The sequence below is a fragment of the Pseudorca crassidens genome, chromosome 8 (genome assembly GCF_039906515.1).
Source record: "Pseudorca crassidens isolate mPseCra1 chromosome 8, mPseCra1.hap1, whole genome shotgun sequence".
Lineage (NCBI taxonomy): Eukaryota > Metazoa > Chordata > Mammalia > Artiodactyla > Delphinidae > Pseudorca > Pseudorca crassidens.
The window spans coordinates 30363014-30385172 of NC_090303.1; the positions used below are offsets into that span (position 1 = coordinate 30363014).

General features: G+C 36.5%; 1 long non-coding RNA gene across 5 annotated transcripts in view; it reads left to right on the forward strand.

The window, feature by feature from the left end:
• The window catches only part of LOC137228942 (uncharacterized), a 544864-nt gene that overhangs the window by 382654 nt on the left and 140051 nt on the right, over positions 1-22159 (forward strand). For all 5 annotated transcript variants that reach the window (XR_010945425.1, XR_010945423.1, XR_010945422.1 and 2 more), the window contains one exon: positions 19612-19737. This is a non-coding gene — a long non-coding RNA (uncharacterized lncRNA). The remainder of the gene's footprint in view (positions 1-19611; positions 19738-22159) is intronic.

The following is a 22159-nucleotide window of genomic DNA, read 5'->3' on the forward strand; positions in this document are numbered from 1 at the left end:
TTCAGGATATAAATTTATCACAGCCTCATAGCATTTATAACACTTACATTTAACATGTCTGAAGTCAGATATTGCCTTAATATGTTGTTGTGAAGCACTGAGTCTAATTCACAGTAGGGACATAATAGTTATTTAATTAATCAAAGTATGCATTAATACATTTTTGCTTTAAAAAATCATTTCATAACTGAGAAGTAATTAAAAATTGGTTTATTTGTCATCTACTAAAATTTTGACCAGAGATGATTTAAACTTTCATTAGTGAATTAAAATTAAACTGTGATAAAACAGTAATTTTCATATTCATATAAAGTGAATTTTTATAGAATAGAAGGAAATATAATTAGAAGTTACAAAACATAAGTTTTCGGGTTATCACTGATATCTTGTGAGTTGAAATAGCCATCTCTGCTGATACCCACGATTCCTTTATTACTAATATGAGGAGATAGAGCTAAATAATCATAAAGACTCCTCTCAGTTCTAAAATATTCTAAAGATTCTCACAAGAATCTAAAGCACTAGACATCCAAAATATACAAAACACACAAACACATTCATGCACTCACTCATGTGTTCACACAGTCATACCTTACTTTTGGAAGTAAAGAATACCTAATGCATTTCAGTGCCAGTCATATCCAGGTAATAACTATGCTCTTTGACATTGCTCTAAGAACTCCAAGTATATTTAGATAAAGAAAAATAAATTTAGACCATTGTAATATCAAATCTAAATAGTCATGAGCTATACATTTTTTCTGTACCAAGTTTTGTATTAATTTTCCAAATGGTAGGATTGAAAATTCTGTTTCAAGAAGATAAATTGACATATATTTCTTTTCCTTTTTCTGAATACACAATTAAAATGAAAGTAAATGAAATAGAAGGGTATAATATCACAATGAAAGAAAGGACAAATGGGGTACCACCAGGAGACAAATGTTTCAACATGATCTAAGTCCTAGAGAGCTGATCAATGAGGGGTAACCAAAGATTGAGGGCAGAGGAAGGTGTAACCAAATTCTTATAGAGAAAGGTCAAGCCAAAAATAAGACATACTTCCATGAGTAACCTTGGAAATGATCAGTATTAAATGCCAGGGGGCTTTCCTGGAGGCACAATGGTTGAGAATCCACCTGCCAGTGCAGGGGACACGGGTTTGATCCCTCGTCCAGGAAGATCCCACATACCGCGGAGCAACTACACCCGTGAGCCACAACTACTGAGCCTGCATGCCACAACTACTGAAGCCCGCATGCCTAGAGCCCATGCTTCGGAACAAGAGAAGCCACCAGAATGAGAAGCCTATGTACTGCAATGAAGAGTAGCCCCTGCTCACCACAACTAGAGAAACCCTGCACGCAGCAACGAAGACCCAACACAGCCAAAAATAAAAAAATAAATAAATTTATTAAAAAAAAAAAAAGGAAATGCCAGGAATAAGTCAGGTTAGATGTGAGTCAGGGGAGAAAACAAATATTAATGAAACTGTGTCTGGAATAGTAAACCTCTCCCCTCCAACACTGATGTAAAGCCTTTTACACAGAAAACTGACTTCTGCCACCCAGGAAAAGAGAAATAAAGTGAATGGCACCAGGGGAAAAAAGAGAGTTCTTCCCATATAGGCACTTAGGCAACCCCTGTTATAAAAACCAGCCCCATCCTCCAATCACACCCTGGAGCATTGAATCCCTATCAACACACTGCACCAAAGTACACAGTGTTCCTGGGTCATTCTTTCATTGTCTCATTGTTGAATATCTCATACATTTGAGGAAAGCCTAAAACATGGCATAGAGAGAACAAGACATATAAACAAATAAGATCTTCCTCAAGTGAATAGAGAAATTTGAGAAGACTTTATATACAAAGAAAGGGTGACGCTCTTCAAAAGAGAAGAAATGAGATACAGAGACAGAGAAGTATTGGAAAATGGAAGTATGGTTGCTGAAAATCAGTAAAAAAGGGCAAATGGACAATATGTCAAGGAAGTAGAAATGAGTAACAGATGGAAAATATAAGGGGAAAGATGATAAAGGACATAGAAAATCAGTGTAAGGTGTCCAACATATGTGTAATAGGGGTTCTAGAAAGGGCAAAATGAAGAAATGTGTCTTCATTTTGAAGAAGCATCCCAAAGCCCAGGAAAACAAATGGAAATATAAATCCTGATTTTCTGATAAAGAACAGTGAAATTGCAGATAACTGAAAATAAAGAAATTTATAAGTTTTTTCTTTGTCTAGAGGAATGGGAGTGAGGCAGTATAAGAGGTTGAGGAAACAGTTATCTGCAAAAGAATGAGAACTGAATAAGCATCGGTATTGTCATCATTAACGCTAGATTGTAGGTGACAGTAGAGTGTTGTTTGATAAATTCTAAGAGGCCATTTTTTTTTTTTTTTTTTTTTTGTGGTACGCGGGCCTCTCACTGTTGTGGCCTCTCCTGTTGCGGAGCACAGGCTCCGGACTCTCAGGCTTAGCGGCCATGGCTCATGGGCCCAGCCACTCCGCGGCATGTGGGATCTTCCCGGACCGGGGCACGAACCCGTGTCCCTTGCATCGGCAGGTGGACTCTCAACCACTGCGCCACCAGGGAAGGGAAGCCCCTGAGAGGCCATTTTAAACCAGGTGTTCTATACTCAATATCTTCAATTAAGTTTGAGCCAGAATAATACTATTTTCAGACATGAGAGGAATCAGAGAACTTCCTTCTTCACATTTTATCTTTGGAAGTTGCTTATATGTTTAACAGTGTAAGGAGATAAACCATAAAAGAGGTCACAAAGGAAATGACATCAGAGTTCCAATTGCTTTAAGCAGGAGACCTAAAGATGGTAATCAGTCCATATTGAAGAAGGATTGCAGTTTTCAGGAGAGAGGTGGGTGTTTGGTAATTAAAAAGGAGTACTCAGTAGATCTCATATCTCTTTTTGAGTTTTTAGAACAATTTAAGGCAGGCAGTACAAGTTAAGAGGAGGGTGGGAAAGACATCATGGGGAAAAAAGCTATACAGGAAATAAAAATTATAGAACACTTTCTGAATTGGCAGAGAATACAGTTTACATTCTCACATCAAGGTAAACATTGTGTCCTAATTTAACTAAAAATAATGACATAATTAAAATTGGAAGATGAGTGAGGGAGTTGAGGATGTTTCGAGAAATAAATCTCTACCATAGTAGAGAAAGTCAATGAACCAAAATTAATACTATAAGCATTCAGTTTTTAAATATAGAATTAAAAGGGGCATGGGACAGGGAATTTGCTTTTTGTTAAGAGTGCTACTGCTTTTTTTAAGCACTTGTAAGATTATTTTGAACCAATTTTTTAAATCAATTTTTCTCATACAGGGATCATTAACATAATCAATTTACATTTTCTCATTTCATAACAAATTTGATACTCCTAACTACAGTGTCAAAAACAGTGGCAAATATCATTTATAATTATAATTACAGTAAATAAAACACGTAGAATGGCTCCCTGGATCACATCTTGCTATATTCTTTTCAAAACTCAAATGATGTTGTTTTGGTATATTAAAGTCTTCTTTTCCTGCCTGGTTCTTTAGGATATAAATGCCAGCTGTTGTGATATTTTGATTTGGTTTTTTAAAAACTCATTATATAACACTTTATCTCATTCCAACTTCAGGAGGCACTAACAGCCTTCAAGGTACAGAGCCATAGCATTTCCTTCTGGAACATTCAAAATTTCCTTGAAAAATGAAGGCAATTGCTTGTTTAAAAATTTTTCAGGAAATAATGCAATGAAAACAATGATATTTCATTGGCATCAGCCTCACAAACTTTCTAGCATCATCGTAGAGTGTGTTAGTCAAACTCAGGCATCTGCTGATACTCTAAGAGCAAATTTAACAACTAAATTCTCAGAATCATAGACTGAAGTCCGCCTGAATTAGTTTTGAAGTCCACTCATAACTTAGGATATCTTGAGCAAGTACTTACTCTGTACATTTCTGGTTTCCTTGTGTGAGCAACAGTATTAATCATTTCTATATTCTGTATATGTTGTGAAGTTACACGTAAATGGTTTTGCACTCTTCCTGGCACATTTTCAGTCTGTAATTCATGGCAGGGCAGTGCTGTGGTTGCTTCCCCTGATGGTTCTGATACACTTTATCATCATTGCAAATCCCAGTTTTTTCAACAGAGCTTTTTGTTTTTCATGAGTGTTAGTTGACAGATCGGATATCATTAATTCTCCCTTCAAGCTAAAAATATGCATGGCTGCAGAAATGTCAACAGTAGGCAGATAGTTGTGCCGAAAGAGATGACATGATGAGAAATTCAAGGTATGGCCACAGAGGAATGTAACTGCGTTCCTTATGGCACTTACAAAATGACTTTATAGATAATTCCAAATGAGCTGCTACTCTGAAGAGATGTCAACCCATGAGAACAAGTGTCAGGTAGCTGATGACTTCAAAAGACAATATGTGTTCGATGCTATAAGTTTTGGTATGTCTTAGAAAATATTTATTTTGTACTGATCTTTCTGATGTCATAGGACAGAGATATTACATACTGAAGAGAAAATTTATAGTAATAGCAGAAATACAAATTTACTCATACTACTCCTTATACATTCATAAGAAATTTAACATTTTTGTTCTCTATAAAGATCCAGATTTACTCACAACTTTAAACCTTGCTGGACTTTAAATGGAGAAATAAAATACAGCTTTATATGATGTCACAGTCTCTACAAATACAAAAATCTGTATTAATGATTTAGTCACTTTTATTTTTTTTTAATTTATTTATTTTTGGCCGCACTGGATCTTCGTTTCTGCTAACGGGCTTTCTCTAGTTGCGTAGAGTGGGGTCTACTGTTCTTTGCAGTGTGCAGGCTTCTCATTGTGGTGGCTTCTTTTGCTGTGGAGCACTGGCTCTAGGCACGCGGGCTTCAGTAGTTGCAGCACACAGGCTCAGTAGTTGGGGCTCATGGGCTCTAGAGCGCAGGCTCAGTAGTTGTGGTGCACAGGCTTAGTTGCTCCGTGGCATGTGGGATCTTCCTGGACCAGGGCTTGAACCTGTGTTCCCTGCGCTGGCAGGCGGATTCTTAACCACTGCGCCACCAGGGAAGCCCTGATTTAGTCACTTTTAGATTAATGTTCTGCCTTTCAGATGTCCTCATCCTGTTCTGAAATTCATCAAGATGACCTCATAACATACCAGTTTCTTCAGTGTTCTTATAGTGACAGGGGTAAGAAGGCCTTGATTCTTCTTTTGTTTTTCATTTCACCTTCCATCTATGCTGTGGTATAGCTGGTGTAGTCCAGATCCTATGCGGGTGACCACTGAGATGTGACTTCCCAGCTGGTCTTTGGTGGGCAGTATTCTGGATGCCATGGTACAAACTATTCGTCCCTACTCATCGAATCCTTCTTCTGATCTGTTTTAGCCTGTCTACCATTCTTGTAACCTTTCCATTTCCACACTGAAACTTCCGGATCTTATTCTATCCTCCACACAGATTTTTACAGGGATTCAGGACACAGACCTTAGGCTCGCTGTTGAGCTCCACCTGGCATTGCTCCATTTTTGTTTTGCTACATATTAGATATTCAACCCGTGAAACTGTATTTCCTAGAACTTACTGAATGAAATTCCCTAAGGGAAGGTGCCATGTTTATCAATCTTTATTTCTGTCTTGAATTCCTCAAATCCTAATAATCTGGTATGGTATCTGTCAGCAACAATTAATAATAATTAACTGAATCAATCAAACAAGCATGAATCAATTAATGTAGTGGGCAGACTAATTAATGAGGAATGGAGACAGACGTAGGATGGGAAATCACAGTAAAGGTGAAGAATAGGTTCAATAAATACATGATATTTTGGGGTGCCACATGTGAGCTTATTGAGATGGATCATTTCCAAACGTGATGGAAATCATAGCCTATCTCTAGTAAAAGGTGAACTAAGTGATATAAAAATGACCTTGAAAGATGTGGAAGTGATTGAGGAAGTCTGATTTCAGGTAGCGGAAGGGTCATTGCTGCTGATATTGAAGTTGTAAAAACCTTTAGTGAGGTGGCAATGGAAGGCTGTCAGCTTGCTGATGAAGTCCTCAAGGAGAGGGGTTGAATTTTGAGTGTCTTGTCACTGACACCACATGTGAAGAAGTTGGAGTTAAGGTTTAGTGAAGATTTTCAAAAAGTGATTGCAGGTTGGTGGTGGCAGAAGTGTGATCTATAATTAGCATGGAAGTCTACCAAGTATTTTAAGGACTGGGAAAGTTAGAAAACAGAGCACTCTCCAGCAAAGGCAGCTGAAAGAGAAAGTAAAATTTCAGTTAAAGCAAAGAAGTTGAATTATTTTTTACAGAAATATTTGAAAATGTTAGAAAATATATTTTAATAGTATACTGTTACCTTGATGAGCATCGGAAAAGCCCAGTGCATCTATGAAGATGGGAGTAGGGAGATGAGCAGCTTAATGGAATAGTGGTACAAATATTGAGTAACGTGTTAGGGAGGTAGAGTTCTCCTATTGTAAATAAGATGAAGGAAGCAGAAGTACAGGAGGAAATTAATAGTGGCATGAAGTTGATAGTGGCTTGGGAAGATGTACAAATGATAAATAGAAGTTGAATTCGTGAGAATATTGGATTCTTGACCAAACCCAAACTATAAAGGTCTCAGTTTTTATGTGGCAGAATTGCTCATAAATCTTGTGATAAGCAGCTATCTCAAATAAGTCATGGAAAATGTCATATGTTAAAGCTTTGTTTAGGAATAATCATGTATATTGGGATTAGTGCTGCCATGTTCATTAATTTGCTTTTGTAAATGAAGGGGTAATGAATTAAATGGAGAAGCTATCTATTTTTCTTAAACTATACACTTTATTTTTTAGACCCAAAATATATGCTAGTACTCTATGGACAATTTTATTTATTGTTCTTTGATTAAACCATGAAAATATGTAACAAATACAAGTAAATTCAACAAATACAAGTAAATGTTATTTAACAAATACAAGTAAATTCAAAATGGAGTCACATGGTGACCTTAACAACCCTTAAAAACTTGAACACTGGTAAAATAGCAATACACAATACCATCAAAGTCATGAAATAGAGCAGCGGTCCCCAACCTTTTTGGCACCAGGGACTGGTTTCATGGAAGACAGTTTTTCCACGGACCAGGGGTGGGAGGTGGGGGGATGGTTTTGGAGTGATTCAAGCACATTACATTTATTGTGCCATTTATTTCTATTATTATTACATTGTAATATATAATGAAATAATTATACAACTCACCATAATGCAGAATCACTGGGAGCCCTGAGCTTGTTTTCACTTGCCACTCACTGATAGGGTGTTTTTTTTTTTAGAAATTTTTTTGAGAATTGTAGCTATTTTTTTTTAATTTATTTATTTTTATTTTTGGCTGCATTGGGTCTTCATTGCTGCGCGTGGGCTTTATCTAGTTGCGGCAAGCGGGGGCTACTCTTCGTTGCGGTGCATGGGCTTCTCATTGCAGTGGCTTCTCGTTGCAGAGCATGGGCTCTAGGTGCGTGGGCTTCAGTGGTTGTAGTACACGGGCTCTAGAGCGCAGGCTCAGTAGTTGTGGCGCACGGGCTTTGTTGTTCCGAGGCATGTGGGATCTTCCCGGACCAGGGCTTGAACCCGTGACCCCAGCATGGGCAGGTGGATTCTTAGCCACGGCACCACCAGAGAAGCCCTGATAGGGTTTTGATATGAGTCTGCAAGCAATGGGTTTATCATGGTCTCTGTGCAGTCAAACCTCTCTGCTAATGATAATCTGTACTTGCAGCCACTCCGCAGCGTCACTGCCTCAGCTCTACCTTAGATCATCAGGCATTAGATTCTCATAAGGAGTGCGCAACCTAGATACCTTGCATGTGCAGTTCACAGTAGGGTTTGCGCTCCTGTGAGAATCTAATGCCACCACTGATCTGACAGGAGGTGGCTCAGGCAGTAATGCAAGCAATGGGGAGTGGCTGTGAATACAGATGAAGCTTCGCTCGAACACCTCCTGCTGTGCGGCCCGTTTCCTGTGGGGCTGTGGGAACCCCTCAAATAGAGGATGAACACAAAAGATTCATTCTGGCAGATCCATTTTTCAAATGATTTTTATATACTCTGAGGCACTAAAATGAAATTTTGGTTTCCAAACGTTGTAAACCAAACCCCATCTTACTTAGAAGTTATTTTTTTTAAGATTTTGTAGAAAAACTTTATTTTCCATCTCTTTACCTTTAGTTCAGAGGGGGCGATTCTTCTCTGCCCTGTCCTTCATTCGAGTTCTCCTAATACCTTCCAAATTTATTATTTGTATATACTTTCTATTTAGAAATGCTCCAAGAGATTCCTTTTTGAGTCCCACAGGTTCCCTAGGCACTGAGTAAGAATGTCATTCCCTACCCCCCCTTCCACCCCCATTTTACAGATGAAAAGAGCGTTGTATAATGAGTTTACATGGTATGTTCATGTGAATTAATGGAGCCAAACTGAGAAACTAAGCTTTCTATTCCAAGTTAAGGTATTATATATAAACTTTTTATTACACTTCATTTCCTCTCTCTCATATCCAAACTCTGGCATCATCTTCAAACTGCAATTTCTTTGTACCTCAGATGTAAAATCCGTTTTTTCTTATGCCAACTTGTCACTGACTTTCTCCGTGTGGCTGTAACTGACATCTTTTTTCTGTGTGTCCATTGTTAGTATGTAAAATAAAATTATTTCTCAGCCTTAATAATTAGCTCATCCTAGAATTACAAAATCACATGCAAATTATAGATTATGCTCAGAAGCTAAAGATTTTTCCCAATTCAAGGAGTGACCATGAGTTTGCTTTGCATACTATCTTGCAATAGAATAAAAACATTGTTACTTAACACACAAACCCTAATACAGCAGAATATAAGATAGTTCATCAAGAGAGACTTCACTATATTCCCTCCTTTTTTTTTTTTTTTCAGTTCCGTTAAATTGCAGTAAATTTTGTCAGTACTTCACTGGCAAAGAGAGAATCTAAATGTATCAGGCTCAGTTGTTTATCTTTCTCTAGAAGATGAGCGGAGAGAAGGCAACACGGCATACTAACTTAACTAAGTCAAGACATACAGATTTTAATTCCCATTCTGGCATCCACTTCCTTGAGACCTTGAGAGATCATATGAGCCTCAGTTTCCACAACAGTGAAAGAGTATGGTTTTAACTGCACCACCTGTCTCAGCAGTGTTAAAGGGAGTGAAAGGAGAACACCAGTTTGATAGATCTTTAAAAAATATAGAGCACTTTAGAAATGCAATGTATCCGTAAAATGGCCACATGTCTGGTCTCTTTTTCTACTTCAGCTCTCACTATTCCACGGGAAAAAAACAAACAAAAACCCTGTAATACCCCAAACTCCATTTATTTCAAATCTTTAAATTCTCCACTAGCCTCTGAGCTATCTTACGTGCCATAATATTTAACCCAGAGACTTTTCCGTTCAGTCTTTATGTCACAATCAATGGAACATTACTTCCTGGAAGTCTTCCTGCCTATCCCCCTTCACCTATCTCACGTTCGCTTAGTTCCCATTTCTCTGTCCTCTGTGGTGTCCTCTATATTTCTCCATTCAGAGCACTTAAAACTGTGTAATGTAATTATATATTCACTTTGCTATATTCCTCAATAGATTGAAAGTTCTGAGAGTTGGAAAACTTGTCTATCTTATTCATCATTGTTTTCTCAGGATTTACTGCACAACATAGGGAACTGTATTCAATATCTTGTAATAACCTATAATGAAAACTAGTACGCAAATATATATATATATATATATATAACTGAGTCACTTTGCAGGACACCTGAAACTAACACAATATTGTAAATCAGCTATACTTCAATTAAAAAAAGTAGTGTCCCTATAGCATAAGTTCAATTGGAGATAGAATTAGTACCTTACATGAAACATACTGATGATCTTTACAACCACTTCTTCTATTTTCTGAGGCACCATGGTGTTCTTCCTGCTGGGTGTATTCATTTTTAACCAAGTTTTGGTTGTGCTATTATCTGATGTCCTCTAAATTATCACATGTATACAGCCCCTTGCTGCTTTATTCCCTTGAGTTTGTTTGGGAGTACAAAGTCTCCTGGCCTAGGTTATTTTTTACCTTGTGCCAAGTACTTCATCTGGATGTCCTGCTCTATTATCTGCCAGTCACTCTAAGGTCCCAAATTCAACATTTCTGTTCTCAGACACGTGGTGTTTTTTTATGAAAAAGCAAGAGGCAAGGCACAGCAATTATCATACATTTTCCTAATTCGTGACTATTCAAATGTTAGATCAGCTTCTTTCCATGGATATTGAAGAGCTCTCTCTTTACTAATATTTTTATAAAGGACTGTGGAGTTAACTATGTTATGGTGTCAAGGGAGGAATCAAGTTTACCACATAATACAGGACTGGTTATCTGTGTACCAGCTGGCTTCCCTTCCTAACGCTTGTATATGTTATTTGGCAGTGCGTGGAAGTGAAAGACATTCACCATTCACTTCTGTGAATTTCCATTTTTGTTAAATTCATCTACTCGGTTCTACACTTTTATCTACTCAGCTTTCATGATTTGATAGGAAATCAGGTGTCTTTTTCTTCAGTCTTTTAATAAATAAAGGGTAATAGCGGTATTTTTAAATGTCAACGTAAATTGAGAATCCAGAAATATAAATAAAATCTCTACATAGATAAGCAGATCAGTTTTCACATACCATACAGTTTTGAATGAAAATGATTGAGCAGTCAAGTATATTTTCCTACTTCCTCTTTCTGGTTTCTTCCCTTTAACACACACACACACACACACACACACACACACACACGCGCGCGCGCGCTCTGCTGTTTTGACTACATACTCCTGATGTTTCACATTCTTCTCTATGCACAGCAGATAAAAACTGCATTGAGATTGATAACATTATAAATCCTCAAAGGGTTTAGTGAAAAATAATGTGGGCACAGCTTTGGGCAGGAATAGAATTTTAACATTCAGTGATGTTAGGTAATCTCCTCACAAATACTACCAGCAAGGACAAACCATCCTGTCATCAAACTTTACATTTAACATATGAAATGAATCAATGTGGTTGTCAGTCAGCTATCATGTTTTTTTTGGTTGTCTTTTTTTTTGACTTGTGGGGAATTTTATTTTTGCTGCTATAAACATCCATGCACATGCTAGGACTATGGTTTTTTTAAAAAGGCAGCCCTAGGCCTACACAGCATGCATCCTGTGGGATGGTTATCACTCAACCTTTAGGAAGACATACCTAAGGCTTTAGTGTGCAGGGTTTCCGATGGTCCATTATACTCCGCTTTGATGAGGCAGAACTATCTTTCTACAACATCAACTATACTTCCTATATTATCACCAGCTGGAGGAGAAAAAAGAAAGTAAGCACTTCTATAATTTCATTCTCTTACTTAATATATGCCCTATCTCCACAAAAATCATGAAACATCGAGGTGTAAGGATGTCTAAAGATTAGGAAAGCTATATTCTTATTCTGTTTTACACCGGAATCTGCTTTGACAGTTTTAGCTAATTGGCTAGTTGATTCATCAATGATTTCAGCAAAGCAGGACTCATGAAATTCACTGATTTATTTATTCATTCATTGAATATTTATTCCATCCTGTGTTCTGAAGATGTAACAGAGAAATAAAAAGCAAAAATTCCAGTGCTCATGAATTTTACCTTCTACTGGGAAAAGACACAAAGCAAAAATGATTAAGTGAAAAGATATGATGTTAGATATCAGTAAGTGTCAGAGATGAGAACAAAGCAAGCAATAAGGAAAGGATTTGCTGAAGAGAATGTTGAGGCTCAATTTTAAATAAGATAATTAGGAAACGTGTGATCAGAGGAAGAGTTTGTGAACGAAGCCTAAGGGAGGAGTTCAGGTGTTACTGATGGAAGAGCTTTCTAGGCAAAACAAAGAAAAACTAATCACCTGTAGATAGAAAAGCCTGTAGGTGTAGATTGTCCATATGTTTGAAGAGCAAAGATCCAGTGGCACTATAACAGAATGAATAAGGGGAATGATAATAATAGGACATGAGATCACAGAGCTAACTGAGTTGGAGGAGAAAAGTATAGATCCTGCAAAACATTGTAGGTTGCTGTAATGATTTTTGTTTTCTCTCTGAGTGGTATGGAAAGCCACGAAAGGGGTTTGAAGCATAGAAGCAGCATTATATGATTGTCATTTTAAAAGATATATGTCTATATATCTATATATTGGTGTAAATATAGATATGGATAATTTTCCCCCAGAAGCTCTGTGGGGAATACACATTCGAGTCAAGGGAAAAAAATTAGGAGACCATTGCAATTATCTAGACTAGAAATAGTGTTGGCTAAGGTCATGTCATTCTGGTGGATGTAGTAAATTATTACTTGAATTTTAAATATATTTTGAAGTAGCGCTGACAGGATTTGCTGCGACATTTAATGTTGGTTAGTAAAGAAGAAGAAGGGTCAAAGATGACAACAAGAGTTTTAGCCTAAACATCTAAAGAGTGGTGTGGTTGTAATCTAGATGGTGGAGATTTCAAGAGAAATAGGCTTTGGGGGACATGATAATTCTGTTTTGTAAATGTTAGGTTTGAAATGCCTTTTGAATATTTAGGTAGAGATTTTGAGTAGGTGGTATTGTATGAGTCTGGAATTCGGGGATTTGGGGGAGAGGTCCAGGCCGGAGAATACTTTTTTTTTTTTTAATCTTTATTGGAGTATAGTTGATTTACAGTGTTGTGTTAGTTTCAGGTGTACAGCAAAGTGAATCAGTTATGCATATACATATATGCAGTCTTTTTTAGATTGTTTTCCCATATAGGTCATTAGGGACTATTGAGTAGAGTGCCCTGTGCTGTACAGTAGGTCTTTATTAGTTATCTATTTTACATACAGTAGTGTGTATATGTCAATCCCAGTCTCCCAATTTATCCCTCCCCCCCTTATCCCCCTGGTAACCATAAGTTTGTTTTCTACATCTGTGACTCTATTTCTCTTTTGTAGATAAGTTCATTTGTACCCTTTTTGTAAATTAGGCTGGAGAATACTTTTATAGTTCATTGACGTTTAGATAATATTCAAAGCCATGGTTATCAAGGAGTGGATTTAAATAAGGGAAAAAAATCCAAAAGTTGTGTCTGGAGGTTCTACAGTGTTGAGATAGTGGGAAGTTAAAAGGCATAACCATTGATATAACAGGGGAACCACTAGGAGAGTGTAGTGCCATGGAATGCAGCTGAAGAGTATTTGTTGGAAAGTGGCTACACCTGAAACTAATATAATCTTAGATGTCAATTATATCTCAATAAAAAAGAAAGTGGGGGAAAAAAAAGAAAGTGGGAGTGATTAATGTGTAAAATACTGCTGATAAGTGAAAGATGATGAAAGCTGAGAATTGCTATTGGATTTAGCAATGTAGAGACTACAGGTGATTTTTTTTTTTTTTTTTTTTTTTTTTTTTTTGCGGTATGCGGGCCTCTCACCGTTGGGGCCCCTCCCGCTGCGGAGCACAGGCTCCAGACGCGCAGGCTCAGCGGCCATGGCTCACGGGCCCAGCCGCTCCGCGGCATGTGAGATCTTCCCGGACCAGGGCACGAACCCGTGTCCCCTGCATCGGCAGGCGGACTCTCAACCGCGGCGCCACCAGGGAAGCCCTACAGGTGATTTTGATAGGTATAGTTGTGGAGTAAAAGTCTCATTAGAACATCTTCATTGAGAATAGGAGAAGAGGAACTGCAGATAGTAAGTATAAACAGTTACCCTGAGAAGATTTTCTGTTAAATGAAGCAGAGAAAGAGTGATACTTAGGGAGAAGTGGGGCCAGTGTATTTGTACGTGATTCAAGATAGACAGTATCAGAGAGGGGTTGTCTTCTATGGGATTGGTACCATATCAAAATTATCTCAGTTCATCTTTGACCTGTTTTGACTTTTACATTTTATTTTAATCATCCACTAGCCTTTCAAACCACCAACTCTGTTACAGTCTTCTTGAATTAGGAGACTTATTCAGTAATCTTTCTACCTATAGTACCAAACCATCAATAAAATTCTGGGTTCCAAACCCCACTTCCGTTGGAGTATGGTGGAGTTTTAATATAAATACAAATGCCTTTCTAAATAGGAAAAGGACAGTCATTTTTTTCTAAATGGAGAGATATAAACTTCATTTTCCTACATCTCAAAAAATAAACCCTAACATTAAAACAAGATAGGGTTATGTTTCTCTTTTAATTAATAGTTTTGCTTCCACTGTTACCTTTTGGATATAGGGTGGAAGTGTTTCGCTTTTGAGGTTGCTATTGAAAATGTGAACCTATAATTATTTTAAATAAGTAATTTATACTTCTCATTTTAATATACCACAAAAGAAATGTTTTGAGTAAAGGTAATGGTTCCTCAATAAATATATTTAAATGAACTTCTGGGGTACATTAATGACTAAAAAATAGCAATAGGTTTATAGAAATTTGGAATGGACTTGGAGATGTGTACTGTATTTGTCAACTCTTGTCACAAACAGTGCTGCATAACTAGCTACTTGTTAATATATGTACCCAGCATCCATGAGGTGGAGAAATAAAGCACACTCTTATTAGGCAGGTCTGCAAAGTCACTTGGCAGACAAAAATAGGAGGTGTGAAAAATTGTGAACAACAATGCAATCTACTTTCTTTCCATCCCTCTATTGCTATTTGCTATATTTTTCTGACTGATAGCAATGAACAGTTCAGAATATATCCTAAGTAGTAGACATTAAATATAAAATGATGATACAGAAAGTAAACTAATATAATTTTATTAAATAGAGAGTAACATTATGATTGAGGCCAGAGTTTTTAATAACAGGTAGATATGAATTCTTATGTCAAATTTTTCATTCAGTTAACCTGGTGTCCTTGAACAAATGTATCTTCTCTCTTTTTTCATTGAATTCATGATGGTTTGGATTTTATACTTTTATGTACACTTTTTTTTTTGGTCTGTTGCTCCTGGTAAACTAAAAGCTATACAAAGACATAGATGGTATCAATTTTGATCATCAGTGTAAAACTACACTTTAACACATAATAGGAACTCAGTTAGAACAAGTTTAAGGAAAAAAGGAAGAAAGGAAATGATGAGTAAACAGTAGACAGATGAAAGGAGAAAGAGAACTCTAGGTGGAGGGGAAAACAGAAGAGTAGGCTCTGAGGTGAGAAGGAAGTGATAAAGAGACCTGAAAGCAGTCTGTCTATCCAGGGGGATTGGCTGAAAGGAAAACAGCAGGAAACATGGTTTAGAAATAATCCATATCTGCGGGTACAAGGACTCAAAAGCCATTTTTAATAGTTTTAAGAGCAGTGGGATTCTATTGATACATTTTAAGAAGGGAAGTTATATGATCAGATTTCCCTTTAAAAAAAATAGTCCTCTGGTGTCCACCAAAGAGGTTCTGGGAAGATGTGGTGTTGAACATACATATACTCATCCAGCTGCACACACATTCCTCCGTCACCTCTCCTGAGCCAAGCATCTCGGGGAGCAGAAAAGACCTGGGACTGTTTGCACATTCTAGGAGGGAGCCATTGCTGAACTTCCTCCCAGAGGCCCACTGAGACCCGAGAGAGTGCTGTGCAAGGGAGGTTGCCTGGCCTAGGTGTAAGCGTTCCCATCTTCCCGATTCTCTGGAAGATAAGGACGAGCCAACTGCCTGGGCTGAGTCCTGCTTCTGCTGCTGAGTCTGGGGGAGTCCTAGGAACTGGTGGAGTGGAGAGCTTCCTCCAGTTGCCTCCACTGTCCAGCCAGCCCTCAGGGGCGAAGTCTGTCTTTCTTGTGGAACATGGTGCACGTTACATCACACCAACACACATCCTGGGACTGAAAAATGTTGTTTTCCAGACTAATGAGTACAGATTCATAAATGGTAAGACAGTGCCTCTTGTGCCAGAAAATCAAGTAGAAATAATATTTCAAAGTATGAAGCAAAAATGAAATAATATAAAAAGCATGAAGGAAAAGGTAAGACTTGGAAAGAAGGTTCAGAATATCTAACATGATAATATAAGGACTTTCAGAAAGAGAAAAGAACTGGAGAAGGACAATAATTAGACAAATAAAAGAAGACAGTTTCCTTGAGCTAAAGAAAACTGAATATGCAGATGGAAAGGGCAAGAATGTAAATCTCAAGAGAAGTTTGACTGTCTCCACTACATCCGCAGGGCAAAGAAAGTGCCTGGCACACAGCAGGTACTAAACGGATCTTTGATATGTGAATTGCTAAGCCTGAAATTTGCTTCTGGCTGAAATGTATAAAATGCTTTTATGGTATAGTGATAAAATGACATATAATTTACTCAGAGGAAAGGGGATAAGATGGAGAAAAAATTGCAATTATAATCAAATAGGAAAGAAAGATGAAACCTTGGGTTTTTCTTCAATATGCCTGAATATTTTACTTTTAATACAAAAGGTGATTAAAATTTTTGATCACTCATACAGACAGTTGATATCAATCAGTCATGATGATGCCATAACAAACCACCAATGGCCCAAAGTGATTTAAATGTATATTTAGGCTAAATATAAAGTTTAAACAAAAGCCTTTGTAATACTGAAATACTTGGCATATAATTATATGAATAAAAGTATATTATTTTTCAGCAAAAAAGATTATTTAATATTGTAGATTTAAAATTTCTTTTTGTAACCCACAAATACTTGTTAAATTGTAAGTAATGGGCTTTACATTGTTATGTAGCCATTGGGTGCTATGAGAATGGATAGGTTATCATGGAAAAAAAGATGCATCTCTGTGGTTTTGCCTTTAGTGGAGTATCAGATGTCCCTGTTGAATGAGTAAAACAGCATAGTATAAGGAGTAGAATATTGACTTTTATGATCTCTGGGTTCCTTTCTATTTCAAAAATTTTATGATTTTCTATTGATGACTGCTACATATAAGGATTGTAGCTGTTTCTCAGATTCTTAGGAAATTTGATAGTCTAGTTTCTCCCTAAAAGCTACTAATTTCATTGTTTGGGATTTTAATAATGTTCAGACTGGTCAAAAATACTGTAAATCACTTTTGACATCACTCAAATATGAACTATTTTTAGAAAATAAATTCCCCCAATACATATTGCAAACCGTATAGAGAAGTATTGGTTTCCCCTTTGAATTTGTTTGCCAGTAAGTCCAGATAATTTCATATGACTCCCATTCTTCTTCGATATATAGGAAAGTATAAAAAAGAAATAACAGCAAATTTCAGAGGTCTCTCAGGCCTGTGAACATCCCCTTTATGGCTTTTATGGGATAGACTCTCTCATGTCATATTTTTAACATGGTACTAATAGTAAATGTTTATTGACTTGTTTACTCCAGCCAATTTTCTCTATATCACCCATCATGTTGTATGATGTTAATTCATTACAAATGATGAAATATCCCATTGGAAGTATGCGTGTGCAGTACTGCCAAACTCAGGAAGGCAACAAAAGCATTTTTATTGGTACCATGTGCACATCTGATGAAAGGTTGCTAAATTGGTCTATAAAAAAACCTCGAAGACAATTTATGGAACATAGACTGATCTTTGAGGTTTGCTTTGTAAAAAACACACAATGCAATATCATTAAACAGAATGATTATATGGAGAACAAAATAAATTTTCCTTGTTTCTGATCATATTCCACTGTGACTAAACAGGAAGGGAAAAATAATATCATTGGCAAAAGTGAAAATGTTTAACACAAGTACAGAAGCATGCAGATAGAAGACACCATGTGTACCTTTGCAAAATGCTAATGCAGTTTATTTTGCTGATTAAATACTAGTTTTTTTAGGTAGAAAACGTTTGTTTTGTTGAGAAGTATATTATTTTAATAGGCAAAATGACATTGAGTGCTTTTCTCCCACTAAGAAGTTTAACATTTCCATCTAGTTTAATTTTCTAGTTAAATGATAAAGAGCTCCCCAGATATACCCATTTCCGTGTCTAATGCCCTTGCAATGTAATCTCCCACAGAGCTTGTTTCATCAAAGCAAAGTGAATCTTTAAGCTCTATAGTCACATGTGGGAAGAGCTGATATTTTAATGTTTTATTTACTTTTATTTATGTCTATTTCATAGAAACACTATACCGGTAAACCCAAAATCCTGAGGTTTTTTTTTTTGTTTTTTTTTTTTTTAACTCAAACAATGTATCCCTTCCTAAAATCGACCCTTGGACTACTTTTCTCCAAATGTTTCTAGGGAATTCCAGTTATTGCTGTTCCTTTCCTATTTTCTTTTTTAATTTTCCACTTTAAGTCCCTGGACAAGCGCTAGAGCCCTGGGGAAATTTGAAATTAGGCTTTACTTGTGTTTACGTCCCTTTCCTCTCTTTTCTTACCAAATTATTTTTTTTAGATAGACATTATGTGAAGATTTCTGCACTCCCCTGCCCACCCCCCAGCCTTGATTGGATATCCGCCTCCACCTCCTTTTTGGGCAGCAGAAAAACTACAGTCACTCCACTTATATATATTCCATTTCCATTTAGACTGCTGTCTGTCTAATCTAAACTAAGAAACAAGTATTTGCATTAGAGAGAATGTGAAGTGACGAAGGTACCTTCTGTGCCTTCCTCAAATGGGTATTCACTTTAATAATATTCTTCTCTTATATACTTGGATAGGTCTGATTGGAGCAGACAGTTGGAAGCAGGCAGGACTTTCTGCCATAATTTAAATTACTGTATGGATGCATCCACCATCTGTGTCTCATCATGATGAGGGAGTTTCTGATTTTTTTTTGTCTGCTATTCAAAACGCAAATGAAAAGACAAGTCAACAAGAGTGGAAGAGAGTTTGGGTAAAAGTAAAGAGTGGTGGTCTGAGCCTTATCAAAACAAACTCTTGTCTGAAACTCAAAAGCATAGTTTTTTGGAGCCATAGTAAGGATCTGCCCTGACACTAGGTACTACATTTCTCAGATCATGATGTGTTCTCATGAATTTTTGACTAACAAGTTTTTCTCCAAGCAAAAATATTTCAGTAATATTGGCATTTATTAAGGTAAAAATCCACAGTGTTATCAGTGAATGAGGGGATTTATTCAAGCATTCCACAAAACTTTTGAGTTCCTATTATATTTATTGATGAGTAAAACAGTATTTTGTGTATATGCACAATATATTTGCTTATGATTTAGGATGCAGAAATTTTTAATAATGTGCAGTATTCTTCTATTTATTATTATGAACGCATTGTATTAATAACTATCACTTATAATAAAATGGATTTTATTCCTGAAATTTATTTTATTTTATTCACATAAAAGAAATATATTCATCTAGTAAACAAAAGTTTTGTGCTGGGAGATTAATGAAAAAAGAGCCACCCCTCATTCCACCCTTCTTGGTCCTCAGACACTATCTACAAAGTCAACTTGTAAGTCTTCTAGATCACTTTGTTTGATTTTATTCCTCCTTGGCAGTCACCATACTGCCTTAAAACGATAGACTTACACTACTAATTTTTCACTTGTCAATTGGAATGTCGCTTCTTGTGTTTTTCAGGTTGGAGCCATTGTTTCCTAAAACCCGTACCTTCTTAGATACCATCCCTTATTACTTCTGAGTTTATCTTTTGAATTTGCTAGAGCACAACTTCAAGCAACATCCTAAGAAAAGGGTATGAAAGAGGTAAATTTTCTGAATCTTTTTCTGTTTGAAAATGTCTTTATTCTACTACCTCAGTGGTTAACAGTTTGACAACTTATGGAAGTATATGTTGAATAATTTTTAACAGAGTTCTAACGTAATTGATATTATTCATTTTGAGTGCTGTTTATGTATGAATGTGTTTCTTTCTCTCTCTGTTTTTACATTCAGTGATTTATTCCAGTCCTTCGGTGTGAATCTTTCTATGTATACTATATTAGATTTTCAAGCTGTTTCATTTTTGTTCTCACTTTCTTTTTTATGTCTACTTTCTACAATATTTAGGTAACTTTTAAAACCTTCTATTTGATTTCAGTTAAAAACAATAATTTTGTCAATCATGTTTTTAGATCCAAAGTGTTCAGAAAAAAAATCTGCTATAGGTCTTTGTTGTTGAAATACAGAGGCAAAATCTTTTTTTAGGGGACCTGGAGCCTTACCACTGAACAAGATTAAACAGTAGTAGTACAAATGTAAAATAGATAGCTAGTGGGAAGCAGCCGCATAGCACAGGGAGATCAGCTCAGTGCTTTGTGACCGCCTAGAGGGGTGGGATAGGGAGGGTGGGAGGGAGATGCAAGAGGGAGGAGATATGGGTATATATGTATATGTATAGCTGATTCACTTTGTTATAAGGCAGAAACTAACACACCATTGTAAAGCAATTATCCTCCAATAAAGATGTTAAAAAGATAAAATAAAAAAATAAAAGTAGTAGTAGTAGTCACAGTCATCATTAACATCATCATCATCCCAGTGTTGGTGATTATAGAAGGCTGTTGATTATAATAATACAGACTTCCTAGAGGGTACTTGTTTAGTAAATACCAAGAGCTTTAACAATATAAACATCAGCTAACCACAGATCACATATGTTTACTTCTAGAAATTTATAATTAGGAAAGTATAAGAATAACACCAAGAATACCACCGAAAGTATATTCAAGAGTAAGATAACTAATGGTAAAAATTGGGGAAATATATCAGTTAGTTATACTTAGGTGCAAGTTATAGATAATCCACTGCAAAGATCCTGAATTAATAGAATGACTTAATATTTCAAATTCAGTATATTAAAATAGGGAGATCCACCATCAATCAATTTAATGGCTCAATAATATAATTAAGAGTTCAGATTTAACTCTGTTGGCTCTTGTCTGCAAATAAACACTGGCAAGAATTATGGTGTCACAGTGATTGGTTAGAACAATCAAGATTTAGATAAATCTCTGAAAATGTAATCAACATGTATATTTTTATTATATAAGTTACAGCTGTACAGCATTATAATTTGACATCTGTATACACTACAAAGTGATCACCACTACAAGTCTAGTTACCCTCTGTCACCATACAGTCGATCCCCTTCATCCATTTTGCCAGCCACCAACCCCGTTCCCTTTCAGTAACCACTAATCTGTTCTCTGTATCTATGAAGATGTTTTGTTTTTATTTATCTAGATTCACATATGAGTGAAATCATATGATATTTGTCTTTCTCTGACTTATTTCACTTAGCACAATACCTTCAAGGTCTACCCATGTTGTCACAAATGGTCGGATTTTATTCCTTTTTTTATAGCTGAGTAGTATTCCAGTGTGCGCATGTGCACACGCACACGTGTGTGTGTGTGTGTGTGTGTGTGTGTGTGTGTGTGTGTGTACACCACATCTTCTTTATCCATTCATCTGTTGATAGATTCCTAGGTTGCTTCCATACCTTTGCTATTGTAAATAATGTTGCAATGAACATAGGGGTGCATATATCTTTTCAAATTAGTGTTTTTAGATCTAGGTCATATGGTAATTCTGTTCTTTATTTTTTGAGAAATCTCCATACTGTTTTCCACAGTGGCTGCCCCAGTTTATATTCCTACCAACAGTGTATGAAGGTTCCCTTTTCTTTCTATGCTCTCCAATACTTGTTATTTCTTGTCTTTTCATTAATGGCCATTCTGACAGGTGTGAGGTGCTGCAATTCAAAACCATCTTATTATGGTTTTGAATTGCATTTCCCGGATGACTAGTGATGCTGAGCATCTTTTCATGTGCCTGTTGGCCATCTGTATGTCTTCTTTGGAAAAATGTCTATTCGGATCCTCTGCCCATTTGTAAATCGGATTGCTTTTTTTAAAAAAAGTTGTATGTGTTCTTTATATATTTTGGATGTGTTAACCCCTTATCACATATATGATTTGCACATATATCCTTCCATCCAGTAGGCTGCCTTTTGATGATGATTTCTTTCACCGTGCAGAAACTTCTTAATTTGATGTAGTCCCATTTGTTTATTTTTGCTTTTGTTTCCCATACCCCTGGAGTCACATCTGCAAAAGCATCGCTAAGACCTATGTCAATGAATTTACTGTCTGTGTTTACTTCTAGGAGTTTTATAGTATCCAGT